The sequence below is a fragment of the Gossypium arboreum genome, chromosome 4, assembly GCF_025698485.1.
Source record: "Gossypium arboreum isolate Shixiya-1 chromosome 4, ASM2569848v2, whole genome shotgun sequence".
In the NCBI taxonomy this organism is placed as follows: Eukaryota; Viridiplantae; Streptophyta; class Magnoliopsida; order Malvales; family Malvaceae; genus Gossypium; species Gossypium arboreum.
In genome coordinates this window covers 117,423,089-117,449,156 of record NC_069073.1, presented here as the reverse complement: position 1 = coordinate 117,449,156, position 26,068 = coordinate 117,423,089, and the positions used below count along the sequence as shown (strand labels likewise).

The window sequence follows — 26,068 nt, the reverse complement described above, 5'->3', positions numbered from 1 at the left end:
AAAACAAGGAGGAGGATAAGGTATTTTAGTATTTTTTTTTGTAAATAGAATGTAAAGTTTTGTTAGTAATTTTATTATTTGTGTAACAGTCAAATTTTTCAGTGGTGTTGGAAATAGTGATTCGAGATCACTAAATTCGACGAGTAAGTTTAGAAATTTTAACAAATAATAATTATAGGCCAAGCGCGAACTTAAAAGAATTATTTTTAATTAGTGAATTTTGCGATTTTAAAAGAATTAATCAGGTAAATTTGGTTGAAAACGAGGTATCGAGACCTCGGATTTATAAACTGAGCCATAAATATTTTTATAAATATTTATGGAGTGTTATTAAGTTAGTATTAAAGTTTCGTTAGAAAATTTTAATGTTTGGTTAGTCAATTAATTAAAAATGACTAAATTGAAAATAGTGCGAAATTTATTAAATTGTGATTAAATAGTTTAAGTGATTAAAAAGGAGGGATTTAAAAGGTAATTGGACCCAAATTGTATGGCCTGGACGGTTGGGCAAAAAAATCAGCAAAAAAGACAAGGAGAAACAAGGGCAAAATGGGAAATTTTGCAAATTAAACGTATAAAACAAGACAAATTTGAAAAATCTAGAGATATCATCATTTTTCTTCAGCAAAAACGCCATGGGAGGTCTGAAAGCTGCTGGTTTTTCATACTTTGACATATGTGAGTTCAATTCTTACCCTTTTCTTTGAGATTTTTATGTTTTTGTGACTTTTACAATTAGGTCCAAGTGTTTAATTCATTAGTTTTTGATTTTATGAACAAAATTAAAAGCTATCATTGATAAGTGTTAGCTGTTTATGATGAAATAAAACGAATTTAAAGCTTTTATTTTGTTGTTTGATGATTTTATCAAGTAATTTCAATAGATATTGATTTTAGGACCTAATTGTGAAAAAGTTGTGAATTAAGGTTTAGTGTTAAAATTATGATTTTCAAAGATTGTGTAATAGTTTAGAATGATGGAATAAAATGTTAATTGAGAAAAATTAGCTTAATAGATGGGCTAATTAAGCAAGGACTGAATTGTATGACCTTTGAAATTTAGAGGAAAAATGGTAATAAACATCTTGAACTAAAACAATATTGAACAGCAGAAGTAGACTAAATTTGAAAAATCACCATAAATTGTACAAATCGAATTAGAAGATGAATAAAATATGAAATTAAAGCTTATTGAGTCTAGTTTTTCATAGAATAAACGGTGTAAGCAATGGATTTGTAAATTATGATATATAATGAATTTTGTGAGACAATGTTAGAATGAATTATGGTTCCCCTGTTTTGACTTTGGAAAATCACCAAAATTTGGAGAAAACTAATTAGAGCCTCAAATGTATATGCTTAGAATCCTTAATGAGTCTATTTTCAATATAAATCAATGGGAACATTATCCGAGTTTTTTATTGTGATATAATTAATTTTTAGTGAAGTGAGGTCAGAACTGTTGGATAGTGAAACAGGGGAAACTTAAATGAATAAACTGTACTAATTGGCTAAACCAAAAATTCTTAAAATTTTATGGTGGAATGATATGTGAGTCTAGTTTTAGGGAAAATTTACGGATCTTAATTTTGAGCTCTGTAACTCGAATTATAAATAATTGAGTGACTATGACTCGTGTGAATAGATTGATGTGAGCATTAATAAGTAAATTGTGAAATCGTACTTACAAGAATGTTATATACATTAAGGATGTGGAATGGAGAGGAGGAGGAGGAAAAATATATATGAATATTCAGTTAGCATGGCTAATTTGCATGTTTTAAGCTCATGGACTAAATTGAATAAAAGTAAAACTTTAGGGGGTAATTTTGTAAAATGTAAAAATGACTAAATTGAAGGGAATAAATTGTTTTATTATCTAAATTAATAAATTGAATGAAATTATCAATTTAAGATTGGGTGAAATTTGGGAAAATGGTAAATTACCAATATGCCCCTAAATCTTGGTATTTCTACAATTTAGTCAGGTAGGTTCGGATACCCTGAATGAGCATGTAAATATGACAATTTAAGTATTGAATCGTATTTTATATGATATTTTGAATTGAATATATGAAAAGGATGTTACATGAAACATGAAAATGAATACTAAATAATATAAATTAATTGAAATTATTCTGAAAATTTCGGTAATGCCTCGTATCCTATCCCGGTCTCAGGTACGGGTATGGGGTATTACAATTTGAAAGTTATTTTGTTAGGTTATTAATTTTTTTAGCTTATGAATGAAAATATTTGCATTAAAAATTTTATATATTTTTGTTTCTATTCGAAACTGTTTTGAAAATTTTGAAAATTTTTTAACAGATCTAGTATTGAAGATGGAGAATCAATTTTTCGTATGTGTTTTTTTCGATGGAGAAATTTTGACAACAACTGTGGGATGTATATTTGAATGTCGCAAACAAGTAGCAATGAGATTTAGTAAAATATATCGTTTGATGATATGAAGGAAAAATTAGTGAAAAAATTTATAAGCGTTGTGGGAGAAGGATGTGAAACTTTTCTACAAGTTTCCGGTTTAACGGATCCCATAAAATTCACCGAAATGGAAGTCGAGAGCGATGAAGACGTGGAGACAATGGTCGCTCTTTATTGTGGGACTCAAGCAACCAAAATGCACCGATTACATTATTTGTTTGAGTTAGGCGGTATAGAGGCAATCAAGATCCCACTTCATTAGGTGAAGAAGATAGAGCTCAAGAGCCGTGTATGGTGGTTCCGATATCGTACGTTAATAGCCAATCAACTATACACAGGATCGACATTGATCTTAATGCTGCACCCGAGACTGATGTGGTTGGTGATGATATATACCATAGTAGTGATCCTTCTGATCACGAAGTCGATAGTGAGAGTGATCCGACGTAGACGAGGTCCCGGATGATATTGACAACGAAGGCGTGAATGATGATAGAAACATTAACGCGTCTTCAGTCGGGAACCAGATTCATCGTATTGCGATACACAATAATCCTGGGGTACACATGTCTCGGATAGACCCCGATACGGCGCACGCAGCTGAGTTTTCAGAGTACCCTGAAATACTACCTGCTCACCAGATAGCTGTATATTCTGATCCTGAGGAGTTGTTCGTGGGCCAAAAATTCGAAAGTAAGGAAGAATGTGTTTTTGCCATTAAGCGATATAGCATGAATATATTAGTAGACTATAAAGTTGTAACGTCTAAACTGACATTATACATTGGAGAGTGTTAGAGGTCGGCGGAAGGCTGCAATTGGCGGATACTAGCTGCATTTATCCAGAAGTCGCAGATGTGGGAGATACAAAAATTTGTTGGGCCTCACACATGCATTTCAACACGTATGACAGAAAATCATCGAAAACTTGATTCCAAAACTATCTGTACGTGCATCATGCCAATGGTGAAAGACATGCCTACCATTAAAGTTTCAGTACTGATTGCCGAAATGCAGGTACGATTCCAGTATCGAGTATCATACTGAAAGACATGTATAGCTAAACAAATGGCAATGGAACAATTGTACGGAGATTTTGATGCATCGTACAATAAGTTTCAGGGACGGATAGCCGTTATGAGGGAGTACGTACCAAGGACTGTCATTGAGTTGCAGACACGACCTTATTACGGGCCGGATGACCAACTAAAATCGGGAAAAAGAATTTTTCATCTAATGTTCTGGACGTTTGATCCATGTGTGTGCGCATTTCCCCACTACAAGCCGTTTGTGCAAGTAGATGGGACCTGGCTATATGATCCTACTTCTTGCGATTGCTCAAGACGGTAACAGGAACGTGCTTCCGATAGCATTTGCCATCGTTGATAAGGAGAACATGGAATCGTGGGAATTCTTGCTTACCAACCTACGGAGGTATGTTATTAGCAACGATAATATTTACATCATCTCTGATAGAGGGAAATGATTAATTGCCGCCATTAGGCGTTCCAGTGTGCCATGGAGATCTGTTTACTGCATCCGGCACATCGCAGCTAACTTTCAGCGAGATTATAAGAATGCAGACTGGAAGAGACAAGTTGTGAGAATGGGTAAAGGATTACCTTATCTTTTTAATATAAATTTTAATGTTTTAGGGCAGTGTTATAACTTATCTTTTTTTAATACATATGCCACGCACGAGTTAGAGCCACACATTTTTCGCCAAAGAATGACTCAACTTGAGAGCGACATGGAGGGTCAAACAAACATATCTTTCCGACAATGGTTGGGTACTATGGAGTCGTGGCAATGGACTCAAAGTTTTGACGAGGGCTTTCGTTATGGTCAAATGACCACAAACTTGGTAGAGGGGATCAATGCTGTGTTGTTAAAAACACGACATCTTCCAATTTCATCTGTCTTCTCAGCTACATTCTACAGGTTGGCTACCTTAATGCCAAGAATGGGTCAACAACAAGTTAACCAAATGGAGGCGAGACACGTGTTTGTAGAAGATGTCAGGGATGCAATTACTGCAAACCATCGGATGGCGAGGTCAATGACTGTAGAAGTATATTCACGACGTAATGAAACGTTTCGAATTACTGAGACTATCGGTCGTCGACCCGGTATACCACCTAGATCCTACGGAGTTGATCTTCGAAATAGACGATGCGATTGCAGGAGGTTTCAAACACTTCATTATCTATGTGCACATGTTGTGGCAACTTGTGCTAAAGTCTCACTCAATGTAGAATATTTTATCGATGAAGTGTACACCCTTGGATGCACGTTGCGTGTATGGGAGAACGAGTTCCTCGTGCTTCCTGGCCTATCTACTTGGGAGGTACCTCCGATGACCTTCGAGTTTGTTCCAGATAAAGGGTTACGTTGGAACTCGAAAGGTCGTCCACAATCATCCAGAATCCATAACGAAATGGACATTAGGGAGAAATCCGACGGAAAGCTGTGTGGTGTATGCAGATTAGCCGGTCATAATCGAAGTAAATGCCCGCTCCGAAACTACCATGTTGGACAATCATCGCAATCGGGTAGAAATTGAGATGTAGTTTCATGACATGTTAAAAGGATTGAATCACAAATTTGTCAACAATTTGTTGCAGTTAATCTAATTTGACTTACATAGTTAGTATAAAGTTTATTTATTTAAATAATAAATAAAAAACCATAAAATTGATAAATAAAATGGCAAAAAAGTCATTACATAAATACAAAGTTAACTATTTAAATTGCAAAAAAAATTAAACTGTTAATTAAAATGCCAAAATATTCATTACATAAATAAATATGATGTTATTTATATTACAAAACCCCCTAAAATTAATGGTTTGATGGTGTCGTTCTAGGGGTATATTTTTGTGGAGCTCGACGTTCACGTTGTGGGCGATTATGACGATTAACATTCTCTTCATCCGTATGTGGGGGTGTGCGAAACATAAATGAAAAATCATATGTCTCAAGTGCCATCGATGAACTTGAGCTGGGAGGAGTGGAGTACTGCGATTGATACGGGCCGGGAGGAGTGGAGTACGGTGGTGGATACGGGCCGGAAGGAGCGGAGCACTGAGGTGGATATGAGTCAGGATGACTGGAGTGCTGATGTGGTAGTGGGCTGAAGATACCAAACTCTGAATAATATCCGTGGGCTGACGAGCCTGGGAAATAGTCATTACCCCCTAAATCTGGATGATAAGAACTATCTCCAGAGTGTAGTTCTGGCTCTGGCTCTGGTGCGTGATGCGAATTTGAAAAAGGTTTGCCTAATTCGTGTCGTATGTGGAGGGACTACCATCGACCGCCCACCAAATAAAAAAGATTTCCCTATCTCACAGTACCACTGCATGTACTCTAACGAGGGCTGTAGATCCAAAGCACAATCTATCTGAGGTACCCTTCCTAATCGGTTGTTCCACATCGTAATATATTTTACATGCACTTCTCCCTAATTATTTCCATACACCCCCCTCTTGCTCATCCCATGGATATCCCCCAATTGTACTGGCGGTGTCGGAGACCGTTGCCGGAGTCGGACACGAGGGGTTAACGGGCTTAATCCATTTATTTTCACAGTCTATTTAAAAAAAAATTTCCCAGACAAGTTGGCTAACTGTGTCACTGTCTCTTTAAAAATCATATCTCGAGTTCCAAAACTCGAAAACCAGTTCCGTAAATTTTTTCTGAAACTAGACTTATATATCCATCTACAAATTTTTTTCTAGAATTTTTAGTCGAGCCAATTAGTACAGTTTATTAGTTAAAGTATCCCCTGTTTCAAGGTTCGACTACTCTGACCTCCACGCACTACGACTTGGATATCTCCCTGTACAGGGCTTCAATACTGATGCCGTTTGTTTCTAATGAAACTAGACTCAAAAATTAATCTATAAATATAAGGCATGACTTCTAATTATCTTTGGTTAATATATGATGAATTTCAAAATTCGGAACAGGGAATCCAGAAACCGTTCTGGCCCTATTTTGCGAAAACCTAAATATCTCTTAACAAACAACTCATATGATTGTTTCGTTTCTTCCATGTGAAAGTAGATTCATCAAGGTTTGATTACATAATTTATTCACTATTTAATTCCATTCCTACTATTTTTAGTGATTTTTCAAATCTACATCACTGCTGCTGTCAGCATCTACCTTTAAGGTAGACTTTACCTATTTCATAGTTTCCATGATTCAACTAGCCCTTTAGCATATATAGCCCAAAATATAATCATGATGAACCATTCTAATGGCTAATCGTTGCCAAACATTTCCATGCCTCTTAATAAACATATACATTCAAGATGATTATAACATTATGCTCAAAATATATATAAGCCATTTTCGCATGGCTATCCAAATATATACAACACCAAAGTACTTGACTAATAACAAAAAGAGGTGTCCTATACATGCCATTTCAAAGTTCAACCAAAAGTGTACCAAAAGGGGCTTTGATAGTGTAGGAGACTTCGACTTCCAAAAATCCAGTCCGATGGTGACGAACCAAAATCTATAAAACAGAGATTCAAAGAAACGGAGTAAGCATTTAATGCTTAGTAAGTTTTGAGCCATAAAATTAGACACAACTACAATGTAGCCTTCATATGGCTAAATGGATAATTTCATATGCACAAATTCTCAATATCATACTTACTTCACATTACCAACCCTTATATTCACACAAAAAAAGATCAACTTAGTCAAAGGCCGGAAACTCATTAATCGACTGAGCGAATAATATTTAAGCGGAATCACTACTCAAATGCATATACGAAACGTACCTCATCGTTGGGATTTTACGAGCGTATTAATTGAAATTATTACAGCAAGATCGCTCATTCCCAACCAAGTACCTTCGGGGTTTAGCCGGATATAGCTACTGCTCAAATGCCTTCGGGACTTAGCCCGGTTATAGTAACTCGCACAAATGCCTTCGGGACTTAGCCCGGATATAGTACTTCGCACAAATGCCTTCGGGACTTAGCCCGGATATAGTAACTCGCACCAATGCCTTCGGGACTTAGCCCGGATATAGTACTTCGCACAAATACCTTCGGAACTTGCCCGGAACTAGTCACTAGCACAAATGCCTTCGGGACTTAGCCCGGTTATCATCCAAATATTCACACACATATCAATAAGTCATGACACATCTATATTTCGTTTTCATAATTGGAGTTCAAACACAAGTCACGTATTAAGCAAACCCATTTTCGGCTCACTAGCCACATACAAACAGCATGGTTTACTTTGCTTTATGACACTATCTCTATGCACATACGGCTACCCGTCATATGTATAGACTAATTAGCTCAACATATGATTCAAGTAGAATCATCATATCGCCGCATATTTGTTATGCTCATACATCATGACTTAATCAAATCGGTAACTAAGTCTCGTTACTCGAAAACTTACCTCAGATGTTGTCGAACGATTTCGATGGCTATTCGACCACTTTTTCCTTCCCTTTATTGTATTTAATTCCCTTTTGCTCTTGAGCTTAATTTAACAAATAAATTGATTTAATCATTTGAGCATCGAAAAGAGGAACTCAAGGTACTTAGCCCATATATATACATTAGACATTAAAGTCACATACATGTGAAATCATGAATCAACTCAACATATTAATCCACACTCCCTTTTAGCCGATTGTCTAAACCAAGATAAAGGCATCAATATGCTTGCCTCTAACCGAATACATGCAACACTAATCTTCTCATGTGGCCGAGTATGCATGTATATGTTGAGGCCAATTATATACTTAATACCACACATAAATGGCATGCCAATACATCATGTGCAAACATATATATATATATATATATATATATATATGTGCAAGAGCCGAATCATAAGGTTGATTATAACTATTTCATATATTTTCATCATGTACCCGAATGCACAAATACATTACAATAACTTCCAACTCAAATCATGTTACAAATTTATACTTCACAAGGATAAATCATTAACCAAATATAAACATATATCCGAATTCACATGTATATTTTATTTTTACATGAAGTATAGTCGAATCATTTTAACCATGAGTAACATAACAAGCATAAATCATACTTATGGATATACCATGGCCGATTGCTTCATGAAGTTGCTAAGACCTACCTTTTTTTTTTTTTCAAATTCTCACACACACTCTATCATCTTCATACCTCACCAACACAACATCTAGCATCCACCAAGAAGACAATACCCATGGCCGAGTATCATCTCCCTCACATAGCAAAGATTTAGACCATGGGCTAGGTAGGACTCAAGCTAACAACTAAAATATACATGAATCTCATAGAGTAACATCAAACATACCTTAGCCTAGTTACATGCATGGCCGAACCTCTTCAACCTTTCTTCTTCCTTTCTCCTTAAAGTTTTCGGCCAAAGATGTTCAAGGATGAACACTTTTTTTTTTTTTGTTTTCTTTCCTTCAACTCACGGCAATGGGGGGAAACAATCACACACATTCTTTCTTTTTTTTTTTCATTATATTCCCTTTCATTATTTTATTACTGTGCTCCTTATTTTATTTTTCCTAACATACATCACTAACATAACATGTTTGTGACATGTTTCCACCTATAGCATGGCCGGCCACTATGCTTTAATTTGGCTAATTTGACATGCAAGGACAAGCACTTTCCCACATATATTAATAGGCCACTTGAACACTTGCCTAGCATATTTCTAAATTGTCTCACATAAGTCCCTACTAATAAATTTCACATACACTGACCAAATTAAAGTATGGAACTATCACACAAGCATTTACGCACATCATAAACACAAAATATAACCTTTAATTATTTATAAGGCTCGGTTTCGTGGTCCCGAAACCACTTTCCGACTAGGGTTAATTTAGGGCAGTCACAACTCTCCCCCACTTAAGAAATTTTCGTCCCCGAAAATCTTACCGGTAAATAGGTTTGGGTATCGTTCTTTCATAGAGTTCTCGGTTTCCCAAGTAGCTTCTTCGATTCCGTGTTTGAGCCATAACACTTTTACTAACGGAACCCTTTTGTTTCGCAAATCTTTCACTTCACGAGCTAGGATACGAATTGTTTCTTCTTCATAACTCATATCAGTTTGAATTTCAACCTCGGAGGGACTTATTATGTGCGAAGGATCAGATCTGTAACGTCGAAGCATCGAAACATGAAAAACGTTGTGGATCCTTTCAAGTTCAAGGGGTAAAAGCAACCTGTATGCAACTGGACCAACTCGTTCGGAGATTTCATACGGCCTAATGAATCTCGGACTCAATTTTCCCTTACGGCCAAATCTGAGTATCTTTTTCCAAGGTGAAACCTTAAGAAACACTTTGTCTCCCACCTGATACTCAATATCTCTTCGTTTCAAATCTGCGTACGACTTCTGGGGATCTGTGGCTGCCTTCAAACTTTCACGGATTACTTTCACTTTTTGTTCAGCATCTTTAATCAAATCAACTCCGAAAATTTTACTTTCACCGAGCTCGGTCCAAAACAATGGTGTACGGCATTTTCGACCGTACAAAGCCTCGTAAGGTGCCATATTAATACTTGACTGAAAACTATTGTTGTAAGCGAATTCAATCAAAGGTAAATACCGTTCCCATGAACCACTAAACTCAAAGATGCAGCATCTCAACATATCCTCGAGTATTTGAATTATCCGCTCGGATTGACCATCGGTTTGGGGGTGAAAAGCGGTGCTAAAATGCAACTTGGTACCCAAAGCTTCTTGTAATTTCTTCCAAAATCGCAAGGTGAATCTCGGATCTCTATCCGACACAATAGAAATCGGTACTCCGTGTAATCTCACAATCTGAGAAACATACAATTCAGCTAGTTTATCCAATGAAAAATTCGTACGTACGGGGTTAAAATGAGCCGACTTAGTCAGCCTATCAACAACAACCCAAATCGCATCTTTCTTACTTGTCGACAATGGCACCCAGACACAAAATCCATCGTGATTCTATCCCATTTCCATTCAGGTATCATGATCGGCTGAAGTAAACCCGTAGGCACTTGATGTTCCGCCTTCACTTGCTGACATATTAAACACTTCGAAACAAAGTCAGAAATGTCTCGTTTCATACCACGCCACTAAAACTGGCGTTTCAGATCGTTGTACATTTTCGTACTCCCCGAGTGAATTGACATTTAACTACAATGAGCTTCGTTCAGAATCATCGAAATGAGTTCTGAATTTCTTGGAACACACAAACTACTTCTGAACCTCAAACAATCGTCATCATCAATTTGAAATTCGGATTCCATATTCGGAACACATTCAGCCCGTTTTGCAACCAATTCATCATCGACTTTCTGAGCTTCTCGAATTTGATGAATCAGTAATGGTTTGGCCTTTAATTTAGCTACTAACACATTGTCAGGTAGAACAGACAAGTGTACATTCATCGCTCGTAAAGCAAACAGTGATTTCCGGCTTAAGGCGTCCGCAACCACATTAGCCTTTCCCGGGTGATAATCAATGACAAGCTCGTAATCTTTCAACAACTCAAGCCAACGCCTTTGTCGCAGATTCAAGTCTCTTTGAGTCATCAAATATTTGAGACTTTTATGATCCGAATATACATGGCACTTCTCACCAAATAAATAATGTCGCCATATTTTCAAGGCAAATACGATGGCAGCTAGTTCGAGATCATGGGTCGGGTAATTTTTCTCGTGTGGCTTCAATTGTCTCGACCCATAGGCCACAACTCGACCTTCTTGCATCAATACGCAACCCAAACCAAGTAGGGATGCATCACTATAAATGACGAACTCCTTGCCTGATTTGGGCTGCACTAGTACTGGAGCTTCCGTCAAGTGAGTTTTCAATTGTTTGAAACTTTTCTGACACTTTTCTGTCCATTCAAACTTAACATCCTTCTGAAGTAGTTTCGTCATTGGTGTGGCTATCATCGAGAAACCTTTCACAAACCGTCGGTAGTAAACCAAAGTCCCAAAAGCTCGAACCTCGATAATATTTCTGGAGGCTTCCAGTTAAGTATGGTTGAAATTTTGCTCGGGTCAACTCGAATACGATGCAGATACCACATGACCCAAGAAGCTAACCTCTCTAACCGAACTCACACTTACTAAACTTAGCATATAACCGCTTATCCCGTAAAATTTGCAACACTAATCCCGTGTGTTCAAGATGATCGGTTTCATTTCTCGAATAAACCAAAATATCATCGATAAACACGACTACAAACCGATCCAAATACGGTGCGAAGATCCGATTCATCAAATCCATAAATACCGCAGGGCATTAGTGAGCCCAAACGGCATCACTAAGAACTCATAGTGACCGTATCTCGTTCGAAAGCGCTTTTGGGTATATCCGAATCTCGAATTCTGGCCCGGTAATAACTCGATCTCAAATCTATCTTTGAAAACACCGAGGCTCCCTTTAGTTGATCAAACAAATCGTCAATACGTGGCATCGGATATTTATTCTTTATTGTCACATTATTCACCGACGATAGTCGATGCACAACCTCATGGTTCCGTCCTTCTTTTCACAAACAATCTTGGTGCACCCAAGGTGAGAAACTTGGTCGAGCGAAACCTCTATCCGTCAATTCTTGCAACCGATCTTTCAACTCTTTTAACTTTCGGTTGGTGCCATACGATCACGAGCTATCGAAATCGGCGTAGTCTCGTACAAGCTCAATACCAAACTCTACCTCCCGAACAGTGGTAAACCCAAGAATTCTTCGGAAAAACATCCGAGTATTCACAAACCACCGGCACAGATTCGGGTTTCTTTTCTAACTCTTTGTCATCAAGTACATACGCAAGGTATGCTTCGCACCCCTTTCTTACATATTTCTGAGCCAACATTGATGATATTATAACTGGCAACCCCTTTAAGTCCGTAGACTAAACTCGGATTATCTCATTATTTGCGCACCTCAAATCAATAGTCTTACTTTTGCAATTCACAACCGCATCATGCACAGTCAACCAATCTAAACCGAGGATAACATCAAATTCATCAAGCGGCAAAAGCATCAAGTCCGTGGGAAAACAGAACCTCAATTCTAGGGACATTTCTTACACACTTTGTCGACAAGCACGTAACGACCCAAGGATTTGACACCGAATTATGAACTCGAGAGACTCAATAGGTAAAGTCTTACTGGATGCTAAGGTTTCGCATATATAAGAATGAGTAGAACCAGGGTCAATCAAAGTAATCACATTAATATCAAAGAGAGTAAAAGTACCGCTAATAACATCTGACGAGGAAGCATCCTCGCGTGCGCGTATAGCATAAGCCCTAGCAGGAGCACGAGCCTCAGATCTGGTTGTAGCATCTCTAGATCCTCTCTGACCGCCACTAGCATTGCCCGTATTCCTAGATGGTCTACCCCGAGCAGTAGTAGCACCAGGTTTCCCACTCTGATTCACATTCTGTTCAGACAACCTCGGGCAATCTTTAATAAAGTGGTCAACCGATCCGCACTTGTAACAGGAGCGGTCATGGAATCTACAACTCCCCGAATGCCATTTACCACAATACTGGCACTCCGCTCTGTCTCGACGATCATTTCCAACACTGGCGACCGAAGTGACTCGTGCACTCACAAGACCTCTTACGAAACTCCCGAAGTGTCTCTCGTCTAGAAAAGCCCGAAGTGTCTCTCGACCGGCCTAAGCCATCTCTAAATTTCTTCGATGACTGTGGGAAGGGCTTCCCCGAAGACCTCTTACGAAACTCCTCTGCTCCCACCTCAGCTTTTCTTTTCTCCATACTGAGCTCCTCGGCTTTGCAAGCTCGCTCGACAAGTGCCACAAATTCTCGGATTTCCAAAATGCCAACATACAGCTTTATATCATCATTCAGTCCATCCTCGAAACGTTTACACATCACGGCCTCTAAAGAAATGCATTCTCGCGCGTATCGGCTAAGCCTCACAAATTTTCGTTCATAGTCGGTAACTGACATGGAACCTTGTTTGAGTTCAAGAAATTCCTTTCGTTTTTGGTCAATGAATCTCTGATTGATATACTTCTTTCGAAACTCGGTTTGGAAGAACTCCCAAGTTACTTGCTCTCTGGGCACAACAGAAGTCAACGTATTCCACCAATAGTAGGCAGAATCACATAGCAAGGAATAGTACACTTTAGGCACTCATCGAGTGTGCAAGATAGTTCATCTAGTACCCGGATAGTGTTGTCCAACCAAAATTCCGCTTGCTCGGCATCATCGTTGTCCGTGGCTTTAAATTCAGTAGCCCCGTGTTTTCGGATTCTGTCAACTGGGGGCTTATTTGACCTTATTTGGTCAGTTACCGGAGGTATGGTAGGTGCGGAGGTGGTATTTGTCGGGAATGGAGGTTGTGGAACAGCCGTATTAGTTCGAATGTATTGGTTGAACCAATCATTCATCACGCTATAAAAAGCTTGTCTAGCTTCATCATTCGGATTACTAGCATTAGGTTGAGAGTCCATGGCGTGCTGTCCCTTGTCTTGGGGAGCAGCGCTACACTCTCGAGATCATCAGCTATCGCTTGGTCAGGATCGGGATCCATTACTATAAATAAACACATTTGCAAATGTCAGAAATCACCACACTATCAAATAATCACATAATGGCATGTATAGCTAGACCTAAACGTAGTACGGTAGTCCTAGAATCGACTAAACCGTAGCTCTGATACCAATAAAATTGTAACACCCCGTACCCGAGACCGTTTTCGAAGTCGGACACGAGGGGTTAACGGGCTTAATCCATTTATTTTCATAGTCCATTTAAAAAAAAATTTCCTAGACGAGCTGGCTAACTGCGTCACTGTCACCTTAAAAATCATATCTCGAGTTCCAAAACTCGAAAACCAGTTCCGTAAATTTTTCCTAGAACTAGACTCATATATACATCTACAAATTTTTTTCTAGAATTTTTGGTCTAGCAAATTAGTAGAGTTTATTAGTTAAAGTCTCCCCTGTTTCAGGGTTCGACTACTCTGACCTCCACGCACTACGACTTGGATATCTCCCTGTACAGGGCTTCAATACTGATTCCGTTTGTTTCTAATGAAACTAGACTAAAAAATTAATCTATACATATAAGGAATGACTTCTAATTATCTCTGGTTAATTTATGATGAATTTCCAAAGTCGGAACAGGGAATCTAGAAACCGTTCTGGCCCTGTTTCGCAAAAACCTAAATATCTCTTAACAAACAACTCATATGATCATTTCGTTTCTTCCATGTGAAATTAGATTCATCAAGGTTTGATTACATAATTTATTCACTATTTAATTCTATTCTTACTATTTTTAGTGATTTTTCAAATCTACATCACTGCTGCTGTCAGCATCTACCTTTAAGGTAGACTTTACCTATTTCATAGTTTCCATGATTCAACTAGCCCTTTAGCATATATAACCCAAAATATAATCATGATGAACCATTATAATGGCTAATCGTTGCCAAACATTTCCATGCCTCTTAATGAACATATACATTCAAGATGATTATAACATTATGCTCAAAATATATATAAGCCATTTTCGCATGGCTATCTAAATATATGCAACACCAAAGTACTTGACTAATAACAAAAAGGGGTGTCCTAAACATGCCATTTCAAAGTTCAACCAAAAGTGTACCAAAAGGGGCTTTGATAGTGTGGGAGACTTCGACTTCCAAAAATCCCGAGTCCGATAGCTGACGAACCAAAATCTATAAAACAGAGATTCAAAGAAACGGAGTAAGCATTTAATGCTTAGTAAGTTTTGAGCCATAAAATTAGACACAACTACAATGTAGCCTTCATATGGCTAAATGGATAATTTCATATGCACAAATTCTCAATATCATACTTATTTCACATTACCAACCCTTATATTCACACAAAAAACGATCAACTTAGCCAAAGGCCGGAAACTCATTAATCGACTGAGCGAATAATATTTAAACGGAATCACTACTCAAATGTATATACGAAACGTACCTCATCGTTGGGATTTTACGAGCGTATTAATTGAAATTATTACAGCAAGATCGCTCATTCCTAACCAAGTACCTTCGGGGTTTAGCCGGATATAGCTACTGCTCAAATGCCTTCGGGACTTAGCCCGGTTATAGCAACTCGCACAAATGCCTTCGGGACTTAGCCCGGAATTAGTACTTCGCACAAATGCCTTCGGGACTTAGCCCGGATATAGTAACTCGCACCAATGCCTTCGGGACTTAGCCCGGATATAGTACTTCGCACAAATGCCTTCGGACTTGCCGGAACTAGTCACTAAGCGCAAATGCCTTGGGACTTAGCAGGTTATCATCCAAATATTCACACACATATCAATAAGTCATGACACATCTATATTTCGTTTTCATAATTGGAGTTCAAACACAAGTCACGTATTAAGCAAACCCATTTTCGGCTCACTAGCCACATACAAACAACATGGTTTACTTTGCTTTATGACACTATCTCTATGCACATACGGCTACCGTCATACGTATAGACTAATTAGCTCAACATATGATTCAAGTAGAATCATCATATCGCCGCATATTTGTTATGCTCATACATTATGACTTAATCAAATCGGTAACTAAGTCTCGTTACTCGAAAACTTACCTCGGATGTTGTCGAGCGATTTCGATGGCTATTCGACCACTTTTCCTTCCCTTTATCGGATTTAGTTCCCTTTGCTCTTGAGCTTAATTTAACAAATAAATTGATTTAATCATTTGAGCATCGAAAAGAGGAACTCAAGGTACTTAGCCCATATATATACATTAGACATTAAAGTCACATACATGTGAAATCATGAATCAATTCAACATATTAATCCACACTCCCTTTTAGCCGATTGTCTAAACCAAGATAAAGGCATCAATATGCTTGCCTCTAACCGAATACATGCAACACTAATCTTCTCATGTGGCCGAGTATGCATGTATATGTTGAGGCCAATTATATACTTAATACCACACATAAATGGCATACCAATACATCATGTGCAAACATATATATATATATGTGCAAGAGCCGAATCATAAGGTTGATTATAACCATTTCATATATTTTCATCATGTACCCGAATGCACAAATGCATTACAATAACTTCCAACTCAAATCATGTTATAAATTTATACTTCACAAGGATAAATCATTAACCAAATATAAACATATATCCGAATTCACATGTATTTTTTATTTTTACATGAAGCATAGCCGAATCATTTTAACCATGAGTAACATAACAAGCATAAATCATACTTATGGATATACCATGGCCGATTGCTTCATGAAGTTGCTAAGACCTACCTTTTTTTTTTTTTTCAAATTCTCACACACACTCTATCATCTTCATACCTCACCAACACAACATCTAGCATCCACCAAGAAGACAACACCCATGGCCGAGTATCATCTCCCTCACATAGCAAAGATTTAGACCATGGGCTAGGTAGGACTCAAGCTAACAACTAAAATATACATGAATCTCATGGAGCAACATCAAACATACCTTAGCCTAGTTACATGCATGGCCGAACCTCTTCAACCTTTCTTCTTCCTTTCTCCTTAAAGTTTTCGGCCAAAGATGTTCAAGGATGAACACTTTTTTTTTTTTGTTTTCTTTCCTTCAACTCACGGCAATGGGGGGGGAAACAATCACACACATTCTTTCTTTTTTTTTTTTTCATCATATTCCCTTTCATTATTTTATTACCATGCTACTTATTTTATTTTTCCTAACATACATCACTAACATAACATGTTTGTGACATGTTTCCACCCATAGCATGGCCGGCCACTATGCTTTAATTTGGCTAATTTGACATGCAAGGACAAGCACTTTCCCACATATATTAATAGGCCACTTGAACACTTGCCTAGCATATTTCTAAATTGTCTCACATAAGTCCCTACTAATAAATTTCACATACACTGACCAAATTAAAGTATGGAACTATCACACAAGCATTTACGCACATCATAAACACAGAATATAACCTTTAATTATTTATAAGACTCGGTTTCGTGGTCCCGAAACCACTTTCCGACTAGGATCAATTTAGGGCTGTCACAGCCATGATACCACTCCACTATATGAAAATTGATAACAGGTGCACTAATGCACCATAGGTTTGAGTGGACGTAGGCAGATGGGGGAATAACCACCATAATTTCTGGAACGGAATACGGCATCCAAACGAACTGCACAGCTAATAACATTTTTATATTAATGCGGGTTGAGTGAGATAAAATAATAAAATTAAGTTTATATTGGAAAAACTTACCCCCTCTCCAGCATGATTCTCAATCATCAGACGGTATATCGGAACCGTGTATGGCTTTCCGATACCCAGATTAGTGCTCCATCTAAGGAAAAGAAATCGTTAGAACAATATAATTCGAAAAAAAAGTCAACTAATTCTTATAACGAGTAAAAATTCATCACCTATTAACGAGTGGAAATATATATGATTGATGACTAATGGATGCCAAGAATGACATCCGGTAAAGTGCCCACGACTGCGGCAGTATGAGGCATCGCCTATGTCTATCGTAGAAGGATCTGTCGTCCGATAAAGTTCGCGATACAGCATGGCTAACACTGCAGATCCCCAACTGTATGAACGAGTGTTATGCAAATTGGATAATAAGGGTAAGTACATCAAGTGAACCATACTGTCGTCTGCATCCGGCATGAGTACACCCCCTATAAGGTGCATAATATAAGATCGAGCGGCCTGCATCACCTCCCTTTCATTGGCAGTACTCGGCAAATGCTCAAAATTTGTCTTTAGCCATGAAAACCTCAAACCGGTAAATTTCCCTTCACTTGGCGAGCGACCAAGTAATTCATAGCAAAGGGTAGCCGGCCTAGAGATCAAACTTACACCCGTGACCACATTCTCATCGATGGGAAGCTCGAGCTGTAGTGCAAATCCTCTAGAGTGATGGTACACTCCCCGCATGGCAAATGAAACGTGTGGGTCTCTGGACGCCATCGATCGACTAAAGCGGAAATCAAGTCGTATCGTAGATCAAAAGTCCGGATCAATGCCGCTGATCCGAACCCGGCTAATTCCAAGTATAGTATTAGGCGTTCATCTGGCAGAAACCCTACACTATTAACACGGCCCCTCAATACGCAGATCGCCTCGACATTATTAAATTAGCAAAATAATTAATACAATATAATTTAATTCCGCAAATAACATGAGTATCAAATAAAAAATTTATTACCATCTCATTAATAGTACTTGATATGTGATTATTATTATTAATTAAAGAACTCATTTCTTTGCAAATCTGCAATTAAAACAATGAATTCATTTAATTTGTTTCAAAAATATAATAAATTATTTCAAATTTCGAAACAAAACACCGAAAATATCTAATAATTTCCCATAATTTACCTACAATAAAAAAATTTATGTTAGATTACAATAATAATATAATTAAAATTAATATAAACTATATAAACATAAAAACATACAATTAAAAAATAAAAATAGAAATAGTAACATACCGATTAGTTTCTTTCAAACAAACAACCTATAAAAATAACAACAAATTTAATCAATATTTTAATAAATCAATAAAATTGTCAAATAAATGAAAAATAAAATAAAACTACACTACATAACAAATACTTTATAACTTTTTCAAATATTGTATTGAAAAATCAAACACATGAAAATTAATTATATATAATAGTGATTTGAATTAAGATTTTATAACTTTTTCTAATACCGATAATTCTCAAATCCTTAAATCAAATGATAATTTTATAAATTTAGAGGCTTTTAATTAGACGGCATATAAATGAAGTATTTGTTAGGCTAAATATGAATTTTCATTGTTTAGCCTAAAATCAAATAATAACATACCAATACTTAATAATAAATTAAAAATTTTAAATGACCTTAAACATCATTTGTCTAAATTCATTTCAAGATGAAATGATTTTTATTTTTTTATAAACTTATATGTTTAATCACCAAATACTAAACTAAACACAACAAATACTAATAAATTAATTTTAAAATAATTACAAACACAAAATTTTTAACATAATCCTAAATTACTAACAAATTAATTTTAAAATAATTATAAAAAAATACATTCATACAAAATATTAATCCAAAACTATAAACACTAAACATAAATATTTTATAATTAATAATTAACAAAAAAAATCACAATATCTTAATTAAACTCTTTAAATTATAAACAAAATTATTTACTAAAAAATACATTACCTTTTTTTTTCTTTCTTCTTCTTCTTCTTCTTCTTCTTTTTTTCTTCTCCTTTCTCTTTTTTTTCTCTCTTTCGGTGTGGATGGGGTATGGGGGACCATACTTATAAGGTCCCCCATTTGCAACTTTTTCTTCCCATTGAAGGGACTAAGCAGCAGATGGGCAGCATTCTTTGGTCTGTGGAGCTTGGGAGGGGGGCATGCATGCATGCATGCAGAGGTTGCTGGAGGGGCTGTTGGCATTGGGTTTCTTGTTGGTTGCCCATTTGCGCCTATCTACTAAAGCGATTAATCGCACCTATCCGAAGCGAGCACGATTCTTTTTCACCCGTATTTTAACCCGTTAAACCGTATTTTTACCCGTATATATATTTAAATATTTTAATAAAAATAAAAAAATAATATTTTATTTAAAAAACAAAAAAAAATTTAATATAAAATAATCATTTGCGACTGTCAGATAGGCGCGAATGAAAAAACACCCCATTTTCGTATATAATTGGGCTGACAACCTATTTTGATAAATAATTTTTTTTTAATTTATTTTAGTAAAAAACCCAGTGGTTGAAATTGATTAACATATAAATTATGGTTTTAGAACAGATTGTGGTTTCAAATTGTTGTTTATATGAATAATAAATCCAGTTTAGTTGAGCGGATTCCAACTATGAAAGTTTTTGTTTAAGGACTTGTTGATATGTTTTTGATAGCTTTAAGAATTTTTATCAATTAGGTCCCTTTCTTTTAATTTTCATATTTTTGAGGTCCCTAGAGCTTGATTTAGCTAACCCGATATTAATTCGTAAAATTTTTAAAGTTTTGAAATGTTTCCATTGATCATTTTTGAAGCTTTTGGTGTTAAATGGTTTGATTGTAAGCTTAAATGTGATTAGGGACTAATTTATAAAGTTAAATTTGTTACTTTTGAGTATAGGGATTAAAATGAAAATAATTCAAAATTATCATGAAATTTCTATAAATATAGATATTAGAGGGTTGTAAAAGGATGTGATTGAAATCAGATTGAAAAACGGGGCTTAAATGTGAAAGTTATGATTATTTTGGTTTTAGGGACTAAATTGAATAAAATGTAAAAATTTAGAAACTTTTTTAAATAAAATTGAACTGTTATTCGCGTGAAATAAAATGTTATAAGACATTTTAAACTGATGAATTGAAATGAATTACCATATAGATCAAGATTTGAATCAACCAGTAGATAATCCAAGAAAAGGAAAATTGTTAATTAGTCCCTACATTTCAACTCGTTAGCAATTTTTGTAGTAAGTTCATATGGTATAGTTATATATGTTAATGTAATGTATGTGTTTGAATTATGAATTTATATATCTTGAATGTGATTTGAATTATATGCAAATTGGTATAAAAAGGTGAGAAACAGAATGAATTGTAAATAAACGAATTAATGTGCTCGGATACAATTGGCATGAAAATAGGGTTATTTTCATGCTATATAGGATATGGTATGAAGTGATACTGATGTACAGAGAATTCACTATTTAAATCGGCATCCAACATTTGTTGTGGATTATTGAGATTTGTCTCTATAGAGACCACGATTACTGATTGTCTCTATAGAGACCCTGGTGTGTTCTAGAGGAATGCAATATCTTATGATATACGATGCCTACGGGCTTGACACTTTGGTGCTCAGGAGTGTTTTGGAGTTATCGCTTGAACGAGCTATTTAATTTGTTTTGGTTGGCATATCCGTATCTATTTATTATAAATCATAGAGCTAAATTGTTAATGTAAAATGGAAAATATCTTATTGATAATATGTATAGTATAGGAAAATGTCTACATGTGATTGGAATGATGAGATGGCATATATGTTCAATGATTCTGATAGAATGATACTGTATGGAAATGTATTGTACCTACTGAAATGCTACAAGATTGTAACTGATGAACTCACCTTCTTGATGTGAAACTTGATGACTGGAAAGTCGTATAATTAGTTAATTCATTATGTTATTTGTGATTTGAATTGAGTTTACTGTTTAAGCTCATATGAACTTACTAAGCATACGTAATGCTTACTCTGTTGTATTTTCTTTGCTTGTAATTGTCTTTTAATTGTTTTTTTACTCAATTATGTGACATGTATATAAGGATTCCTAAAGAATATGTGATTATCTTGGAAATAATGATTTTGAGCCTTAATGCTATGTGGCTTGAATGTTTATAATCTAGTTGTATTAATATGCATAATGGCATGGGGATAAGTTATATTATAAGTATATGAATGGTTAGTTTTGAATGTGGAAATGTTAAGATTATGTGGTGAGATTGGTATAATTGAATTGGCATGAAAATGTAATAGTTTAGGTAGATGGAATAGTTTGGAATGATTCATGCACCTTGTTGCAATTTGATGCCAATCATGGTATATTGGTTAGATGTTAGGAAGATGATGAATGATATGTTTTGGCATGGTTTTGAGAATGTTTTAAACATGTTTGAAGGATGATAGAAGAAATCTTTTGACTTATTTGGATGATTGGATTAGAACAAGTATCAAATAGCCTTAAAATACCAAAAATAGGATTCACATTTTGACGTCATATGATGGTCATCCCGACAAGAAAAGGCTTGTAATGTCACGCTGAGACGAGAAATTTCATCATCTTGACGAGGCTAAAACTATGAGTGACATTGTGAAGTTGAGCGTACTGACGTTGTGATGTAACAAACTTTTTGGGATGTCATGACAAGGAACTCCCTCACGTTACGACGTCGTTCTGAACTTTTGAAAAGTTTACAGTTTGGTTATTCTTCACACTCAGGACAACTTAAGAGCTTCTGTAAGCTCGATTAAGACTCAGTTTTAATTGTATTTTGTATTATGTTTAGAATTATGAAATCAATTGGTGTTTAAATTGAATTAATTGATATGATTTGTATATGATTGCTCCGGTATTTATAATAGTATCCAGTAACTCGGGTCCAGCGACTAGACCAAGTTAGAGGTGTTACATACTGCTCACAAATTATCCCAAATTTAATGGATTCAATGTTGGACGAGCTTGTACTTTGTCAAAGAAAATAAAGAGTATATGTAACATCCCGAAATAGGGCCTAAACGGAATAGTGGTTGCGAAACCACAAATTAGAGGTAAAAAATTTATTTTTATTATTATTTTGAGTTTCATGATATGATTGCATGATTGTGTGAAAATTTCGTGATGAAATTCTATGCATAAAGTGCTTAAGTTGAGATTAGGGACTAAATCAAATAATTTGCAAAACTTGCATTCTAGAAGTTTTTAGTATGAAATTGCTTTGGAATATTAATTAGGAGGGTTTAAATAACAATTTTACCAATTTCTAAGTTCATGGACAAAATAGGACATTGATGGAATTTTTGAAAGTTTAATAAGGAAGGGCATTTTGGTCATTTGGATATTAAATGAAATAAAAAGGGAAAAATAACACAAAATTCATCATCTTCTTCATTAGCACAAAATTTCAAGGGTTCTCCATAGCTAGGGTTTGTTTCAAGCTTTCAAGCTCCATAGTAAGTTTTCGGAGTCCCGGTAACTCGATAAAGCTTATGCTAGCAATAATTTAAGTTAGGGTTCATATTTGGAAAAATACCCATAGGTGAAAAGTGTTTATTTTGGATGTTTCCTGATAGAATATGAGGTCTTATATTATGTTAGACAACTTGTGCTACTCGGTTTTAGGTAAAAACGAGTAAAAGGGTTTAATCGGTAAAAATACCTAATAGTCATAAGTATATGTTGGAGTGAGAATTTGATTTTGCTATAGAAGGGAAAAATGATCAGTATGTCATAAAACATAAGAAAATAGGCTGAAGTTTAATTTACGATATTTGGGGCAAAAGTTTAGGGGCAAAAATGTAATTTTCCAAAGTTTGAGTAAAGGACTGTTTTGATAAATGTGAATATTAAATAAGTTAAATTTGCTATTATAGATCAAGAAGAGCCAAATTCGGGAGTAGATCGGGGAAAAGAAAAAGTAAAGGACTAAATTGTAAAGTTTAGTCACATTTTGTATCGAGGTAAGTTTACAGTAAATAAATGCAATATTCTTTTATTTTACATTATTATTGTCAATTTCAGCATTTATATACTTATTTTTGAGAATATTTAAAGTCGAATTAAAGGCTAAGTGACAGAGAAAAAGCATTAGGAAGCCCGCTTGAACCTTAGGAATGTTAGGATATTGGGGTTGACAGGCGAGACAGATGTAAATGAGCCATGTAAGTTCATATCAGATATATGGCTTTGGAGACAGGGATGAGCCATGTAAGCCCATGTTAGATATATAGATGGCATTGGAGACAGGAATAATTCATGTAAGTCCATGCCGAAGACATGGCATTGACAGGATATTGATAGACAGGAACGACCCTAGTATACTTAGTATTCCGAGTGGTTCAACGGGTCATTGTACACGTTAAATTACAGTGAATTATCAGCAAAAGGGAAGGTAATTATATTTATGAATAGTGAAAGGTCAGGTAAGAAAGAAGGTAAGTGAGTAAAGAAGAAGGTAGAAAATGAGAAGTAAAGAAAGTTTATGAGGCTAGGTGAATTATTCATTATGTTGAATGTTGTAATTTATTTGCTTGTAAGCTTACTAAGCCTAGTGCTTACTCTATTTATTTTCTTTTTCTTATAGTTTTTATCAAGCCACTCGGGGATCGAAGGAAACGTCGGAGACCCGATCACACTATCGAAGAAATCACATTGGTATAGTTAGACGTTTCGTTTTGTGTATGGCATGTATAGGAACTTGGTTTCTTTTGATATGATATGATCAATGAATGATGTGTAAATACTTGCTAGTGATTAGCTAATAGAATGGCTGATGATATACATGTTTAATAGTATGTATGATTAAGTAGTAACTATCACATGAAAACTATGAAAAATGTGAAAGTAACTTAAAAACGGATTCAAGTATCAGAAATAACGTGATTTTGAAAAATCACAAAAAAATTTGTAGAGAAATGGTTTGATAGTGAATAATATATTAAATTAAATCTCATTGTGTCTATTTTCATATGGAGTAAGCAAAACAGGTAAAGGTTTTGTATTTTATAAGATATCTGAGTTTTAGTGAAATAGGGCCAGAGCGATTTCTAGATCCCCTATTCCAACTTTGGAAATTCACCATAAATTTTAAAAAAATAATTAGGTGGTTTAATTTATATGGTTAGAATCCTTATTGAATCTAGTTTTAATAGAAACAAACGGTATAGTCATATGAATTTTTTACAGGGAGAAAAGTGGTTCGTAGTAAGTATAGGTCAGTGCAGTCAAATTCTAAAACAGGGGTAACTTTAACTAATAAACTGTACTAATTGGATAAGTAAAAAATTCTAGAAAAAAATTAGTAGATAGATATATGAGTCTAGTTTCAGGAAAAATTTAAGGATATTAATTTTGAGTTTTGAAACTCGAGAAATGAATTTTTAAGCAACCATGATGCAGAAAAATAGTTTATTCTGAAAATTAAAATAAGTGGTTTAGAGTTGTTTAAAAGGTAAGATAAGTTTAGTAACACCTCAAGCTTGACTCCGGTGATGGTTTCGGGAGTGGGGGCGTTACAGTATATCCATGAATGCAAAGAATGTATATGTTAAAGAATGATATAGAAAATAATATTTACTATGTAGCCATGTTTATAACATACCACCGCTCCTTATCTTTGTGGAATTGGCCCATGTAATATGACCCGATATGACTTATATAATACTTATGATGTGCACGATCCCAAAATCTTCCATGCTGATCAATCGTAGCATGCATTCTGGGTGTCCTATCAGAAATTATGCATATATCGGGTTGTGGAACAACATACCTTCTTAAGTTAGTCAAGAAGTCTCAAGTATTCACAATCTCTTGTTCAATAATTACAAAACCTATTGGTAGGATTTTTCGACTACTGTCCTATGCAACAACCAACAAAAAATGATGTTCATATCTCTTGTACATGAATGTACTGTTAATTTGGACTAGTGGCTTACAATACCAAAATGCTTCAATGAATGTCCAAAAAAAATGATGGAAAATTCTTTTGCCTCAGACCATTTGATTTCCATGATATGCAGGTTTTTGTTTGCAGATCGATGACGGTGCCTTAAATATACTAATTCAGTACCTTCAACCATTACTACATATCATTGTATGATTTATCTCACACGTTATATATTTTTTCCATCACCTTTTGTTTTGTAACTCATGCCTTGTAGTATGACGCAATGAAACCGTACTTACTACGGATATTAGCAATCAAAATCGGTACGAAAATCCTAGGATTCACTTTTACCATAGGTAAGACAATGTCATAAATAAAGTCAGAA

At 35.6% G+C, this 26,068-nt stretch overlaps 1 long non-coding RNA gene across 1 annotated transcript; it reads left to right on the top strand.

Moving 5' to 3' along the window:
• The first annotated feature begins 607 nt into the window (after positions 1 to 607).
• LOC128291492 (uncharacterized) lies at positions 608 to 24,580 on the top strand. Its single transcript, XR_008281297.1, has 2 exons — positions 608 to 678; positions 24,382 to 24,580. It is a non-coding gene; the product is annotated as an uncharacterized LOC128291492 (long non-coding RNA).
• The last annotated feature ends 1,488 nt before the right edge of the window (positions 24,581 to 26,068 follow it).